We start from the raw sequence: 5,938 nt of genomic DNA on the forward strand, positions 1-5,938 counted from the left end.
GCTGATGCAATAAAGAGTTTTCTCATTTAAAATAATTCCAGAAAAGTGTTAAAACTTCTAAAACTCATAGAAATTAATCTGTAACTCCAATGAAAATAATTTATATATGAAAAAGTATCCGAAAAATTCAAGGAATCTGAATTTGTCATTTTCAAACATGTTTGAAAATGTTACAGAACCCAAACATGTAAATTAACGAATAAGTTAATTCTTATAAATACTTTATAAATAGAATTTGGAAACTATTTAAATTTTCACTATGAATGACATGATCAAACACTGTTATAATTACAAACCAGCAACCTAACATGTCATCCCATGCATGTTAAAAGCAAGTTGATCTGAGCATCAGGTCGAATCAATTAAAATGGTATCCGAGAATACCTCGTTTGAAGTGATATTTGAATTTGATTCAAATCAACTTCAAACCTAATACATGCTAGCTCTATTAGTATACCACCTTGCATTCTCATGCCATGCTCATGCATCATCTTGATTGCATATGTTTGTTATTGATTGTTGTCATTCCTTTCGGTAGGCTCCGCTCCCCCGGATTCCATCGAATATCCGTCTGACGGATATTGTCACTCCTCTGAGCAACAAGGCAAGCAACCATTTTGATCATCCCAATAAATCCCATGTTCTTGCTCCTGCACTTACTTATTGCATTAGGATCAAATGCTTCAAATGCTTTTGCCACGTTAGTTGAACCCACTTCCTTTGCATGACTTATCCTTGTCACAGTAAATAGCTGAACCTTGCAACCTAGCATACCTGGTAGTTGCTTGAGCCATGATGTGCCTTATCCTGCTATGCATGCTATGCTTAGAGTTGGGTATGGTCTGTCATCTAGGAGATGAACAGAATTGTTCGAATGTGTTCGGTAAGCAAAGGTTGTGTGTTGGACCTGATTTGGTAAAGGTACCGGTGAAAGGCTGTGTAGGAGTACATGGCGGGTTCTTTCATTGGAACCGTCCTTAGGAACTGAGTTCCGTGTATGTAATCCAAGACGAGATACTACCACATGCTGGGCCCTGAAATATGACCCCGCTCGACTTATTAATTGCTTAGTACTCGGTCCAGGAGTTGCAAGTAGTTTCTGGTGTTTATAGTCATGCTGGAGGCCGTGCATAGCGCTGACCTGAGAGGTGGGATGTGATGCGGTAGGCAGTGGCACGGTGTACTAAGTGGCACCCGGATGGTGGGCTTGGGAACCCTGCGCACATCGTTTGAGGCCGTGGCGGATACCTCAGCCGGACTTCCGTACGGGTTACTCTCAGATAGGCGATAAACCTGGACTAGGTACTAATGTGGTTAACGGTCGTGGCCGACTCCCTCGCTGGGCTTCCGCTTGAAGGTTGCCGAGGTGCATGACGTGCACATGGCGATAAGTGGCGAGAGCGTGTGTGACGAAGTACACCCCTGCAGGGTTATAATCTATTCGAATAGCCGCGTCCGCGGATATGGACTACTTGGAGACATATGTTGTTCATAGATAACTTCAATGGGTACTCATAAAATTGTCAAGATAAGCGTGAGTGTCGTGGACGACATTTCCGTATGGATACGGAATGATTCCACGATGGTGTATTGTTGTGGTGTTAGTGGACTCGTGTGCGATAAATCAAGTTGTCAAAATTATTTAAAAATGAAGTTGTCTAGCCACGAGTCAAATGCTGGCTTCCCGCATGAAACCCCACAATACCTTATTGATACATTGCATGAGTAGATAGTTATCCTAAAGTCTTGCTGAGTACCTCCGTACTCATGTTTGTTTAATAAATGTTGCAGAGGTTGCTAATGACCCTAATGGAGGGTTCTTCATAGACATCGACGACGACGAGTAGCTGGTGTCCCAGCTACGATCTGGCCCTAGGTTGGGTATGTAGTATAGTCAGGCCATGTGCCTTCTAGTTGCACATGTCTGTACTCAGACAGTTTTAAACACTTCCGCTGGCTTGTAACTGAATGACTGCTATGATGGGTCGTGAGACCCTTACTGTGTAATATTATATGTCTGGCTCTTCTGAGCCTCTTAAATAAAGCTTGTATGTTTATGGTTATGTTGTGATGCCATCGATGTATCGATACATATTGGTATGCCATGCGTACGTGTGTCGTACTTGATATGTATGGGGTTCGATTACCTAGCCGTGAACTTTAGTAGCACTCCTTACAGGGAAATGCCCCTTTGTGATCCAACGAGCCATGGTAGCTCGCTACTGCTCTGGACACATTGGTTGCCCGGCATGTGTCCTTCTTAGCTGCTGTGTCTGTCCCCTTTGGGGAAATGTCGCGCGATGTAATGGAGTCCTTGTAGCTTGCTACGACTCGTCTACACTCGCTGGTGACCGACACCTGCTTTCTTGGGTCATGTATGCCTGTCCTTGTGCGGTACTGCCACTTTGGTTTATGACTAGACTTGTCGATCCGGGTTCTTTGACTTTGGAATGCTAGCGACACAATTGCATACGTGAGTCAAAAGGCGCAAACGGTCCCGGCTAAGGTAAGGTTGCAGCCGTGGAGTTAACCGTGCGTGAGACCGCAAAGGGATGCGATGTGTTACAGGCTGGATTACTATGACTTAGGATCGGGGTCCCGTCAGCGTTGGTATCAGAGCCTGACTGATTGTAGGATTACTAAGCCAAACTGGTCGTAGTTGAGTCTAGAATTGCTTTAGTTATATATAAGGGAATTGTTTGTGGAAGGGAACATAAGACTCTTGTTCTCTTCTCAAGTTATTCTATTCTGGTCATCCTCGTCTTTTCTGCGGGAATTAAGGACTAGGTTACTCATCTTCTTCTAGGCTCGTGTTTCTGATCGGTAGATTATAGGACTACGAGTCAAGAGATGTTGGGTTTCTTTCATTCCTAGGAAAAAGGAAGTAAGTTTGATGATCAGAGAGTTGAACTTGATAGTTGAGTGGTTACGCTATTCCATTTTGGGTTGTCTCAAAATATGTTTTGAGCATTTACAGCCGTTATGCTGCCCAATTTTGCATTTGAAGCTCTAATGCTTTTGCATTACTCTCTATTTACATATGCCTGGCCGTCCTTCTCGTCAGGTGGTACGTCTGACCAGGTGCATTGATGTACCGGGTCATACGGTCATGCTGGTCAGGGTGATGTCGGTGTGCGGTTACCGCTGGTACCCCGAGTACACAGTGGAGGAACAGTACCGAGACTTCAACCAGAGCCAGTACATCTGCACTGTTAGGGTATTTCCAGACTACCCTGGAGCTGAGGAGCCAATCCATTGGTCCTATGGGTTGGGAGTTACTGTTGACATGGCAGTACAAGATGTTGCCTATTCAATGCTGACCATTATGAGAGCAAGACACCCACTGCTGCAGAATTCAGAGTTCTGCTATGTTCCGGCCTCTCAGCCTGGTGAAGAGGGATACCTCAGCGGAGTCCATTTTGATTCTTCTATGGAGGATCCACTACTGCAGTCCACTGTTGAGATGCTAGAGAACAGAGACAGGGATGCTCGTGCTCTCCGCATGGAGCTTTATGCTACCCGTGCCCGTCTGTGGACGGCTTTGACGCAGCTGGCACCGGTAGTTCAGACAGGGTACGGAGATATGGAGATGCTGAACCCTGTCAGGACCCATCTTCCGGCCCACGTTGACTGGCCAGCTATAGGAGGAGTCACCCCTCTTCGGGGGCCCCTCTTACCACCAGTCAGGGGACCAAGGCCACATCCGTGTCCTTATGGATCCCAGGGATCTCAGGCTAGAGTGTTTCCTGATCCGCAGGTTGAGCTTCCAGGTCATGGAGGTAATCTCTATGAGATGTTCTATGCGGATGCCTGAGCTGTGAGCGGAAGGATAGTATGGTAGCAGCCGTACGTTCACAGTCCTGCGTGACTTGTGAAGTATGCCTGTGATGTGAAATGAATTCCAGAGGCCTGGATAAATAATGTATAGGAAGCTTGCGAGCCTCTGATGAGTAGTTTCATAATTTCAGTAGTTTGCTCTTCGGTTAAGGTTGTACTCAACTATGTAAGGGTGTGTATGAACCATGGTGTATATATAGCAGTTGCTTGTTACCATGCTGTTCGGATATTCATTTCCGCATTCCGTGTGTTCAGTACATTCTTAATCTATAGCTAGTACTGATATGATATTGGTCTAAGTTGTGAGTTTGTTTGTCAGGATGGTGTTCACCAGGTTGAACCGTGCCCCTGGTCATGAGCAAGGCGAGGGTAGTCAAGCGTCGCAGGAAGACCTGCCTCACCCGCCCTCTCTGGCAGAAGTCATGCTTGAGGCAGAGAGAAACAAAAGGGAGACCAACCGACTGTTAGAGCGTATTGAGAAGAATATGACTCGTCAACCTAGGAATGCTGCAATGTCCCTCAACGACTTTGTGAAGCTGAATCCTCCAAAGTTTCATCATTCCGTCGATCCCCTCGACGCTGATGACTAGCTGTGCAGTATCTCATGCAAGATTCGCTCGGCGAATGTGTCTGAGGCCGACAAGGTGACCTTTGCGGCGTATTTTCTGGAAGGACCCGCCAATCTGTGGTGGGAGAACTTTGAGGCTATGCGTCCTGCTGAACCAGCAGCCACATGGGCAGACTTCAGTGCAGCCTTTCGTCTGCACTGTATTCGAGAGGGCCTGATGGACAGAAAGAGAGAGGAGTTATGTGCCTTCACTCAGGGCAAATTGACCGTGGATGCCTATAGCCGCGAGTTCGGTAACCTCGCCCGCTATGCAACAGAGGAGGTGTCTACTGACGCCAAGAAGCAAGCAAGATTCCGTAAGGGTCTCAGCCCTGAGCTTCGTCGTGATCTGCGCCTCCACGAGTGTGCAAGCTTTCAAGCCCTGGTCAACAAGGCGATCAGTGCCGAGACTGGTCATACTGACTTTGAAGCCACAAGGAAGCACTCCCGTGACTTTGGCTCGTCTTCTGGTTCCGCTATTCCAAAACGCAGGTTGTGGGTTCCAAACAGTTCTCTGCCGCCAAGATACACTTCGAGGCCATCCTACGTGGCGCCTCAGACGAATCAGACCAACCCTCCAGCAAAAACTTATGGTGGTCCAGCTAGCAATGCTGCACCACGTGCCAACCAAGTGATATGCTACAAGTGTGGAGAACCAGGGCACTATTCCCGTGAGTGTCCTCAAAATGTTGGTGCCAAGCAACCCGGAAAGTCCGTCGGGCAAGGCAAGTCGGGCAAAGCTTACTATGTGAAGCCAACTCCTGCACGTGGCTGTGTGAACTATGTCTCAGCAGAAGAAGCTGCAGAGGATCCCGACGTCATGCTGGGTACGCTTCTTGTTAATCATCACCCAGCGTCTATTCTCTTTGACACTGGGTCTTCTCATTCCTTCATTTCAAAAAGTTATGCACAATTGCATAACATGTCTTTTTGTGATATGCCAATTCCAATGGTTGTCCAAACTCCTGGTAGTAAATGGCAAACCTCTAGGATAACCTATGACAATGAAATTCTAGTAGACAGGCTAGTTTTTCAAGCCTCAATGATAGCCTTGAAATATTCGGATATTAATATCATCTTGGGTATGGACTGGATGTCAGCTCACTATGCCAAGATTGATACTCATTCTACAAATGTCCATCTTACCCATCCCTCGGGTGAGATAGTAAATGTCTCTACTCGAGTTGCCAAATGCCAACTCTATTCCCTAAATGCCAACCCTCTTCCGGAACTTGAAGACATTCCGGTAGTCCGTGACTTTCCGGATGTCTTTCCAGAGGAACTGCCAGGAATTCCACCTGACAGAGATGTAGAGTTTGTGATAGATCTTGTTCCGGGAACTGTCCCAATAGCCAGAAGACCATATAAGATGGCACCCCTGGAGCTAGCCGAACTTAAGAAGCAACTAGATGAGGCATTGAATAAAGGTTTCATTCGTCCTAGCTCTTCTCCTTGGGCTTGCCCCGTCCTGTTCATCAAGAAGAAAGACGGAAC

Source organism: Hordeum vulgare, chromosome 2H (genome assembly GCF_904849725.1).
Source record: "Hordeum vulgare subsp. vulgare chromosome 2H, MorexV3_pseudomolecules_assembly, whole genome shotgun sequence".
NCBI lineage: Eukaryota > Viridiplantae > Streptophyta > Magnoliopsida > Poales > Poaceae > Hordeum > Hordeum vulgare.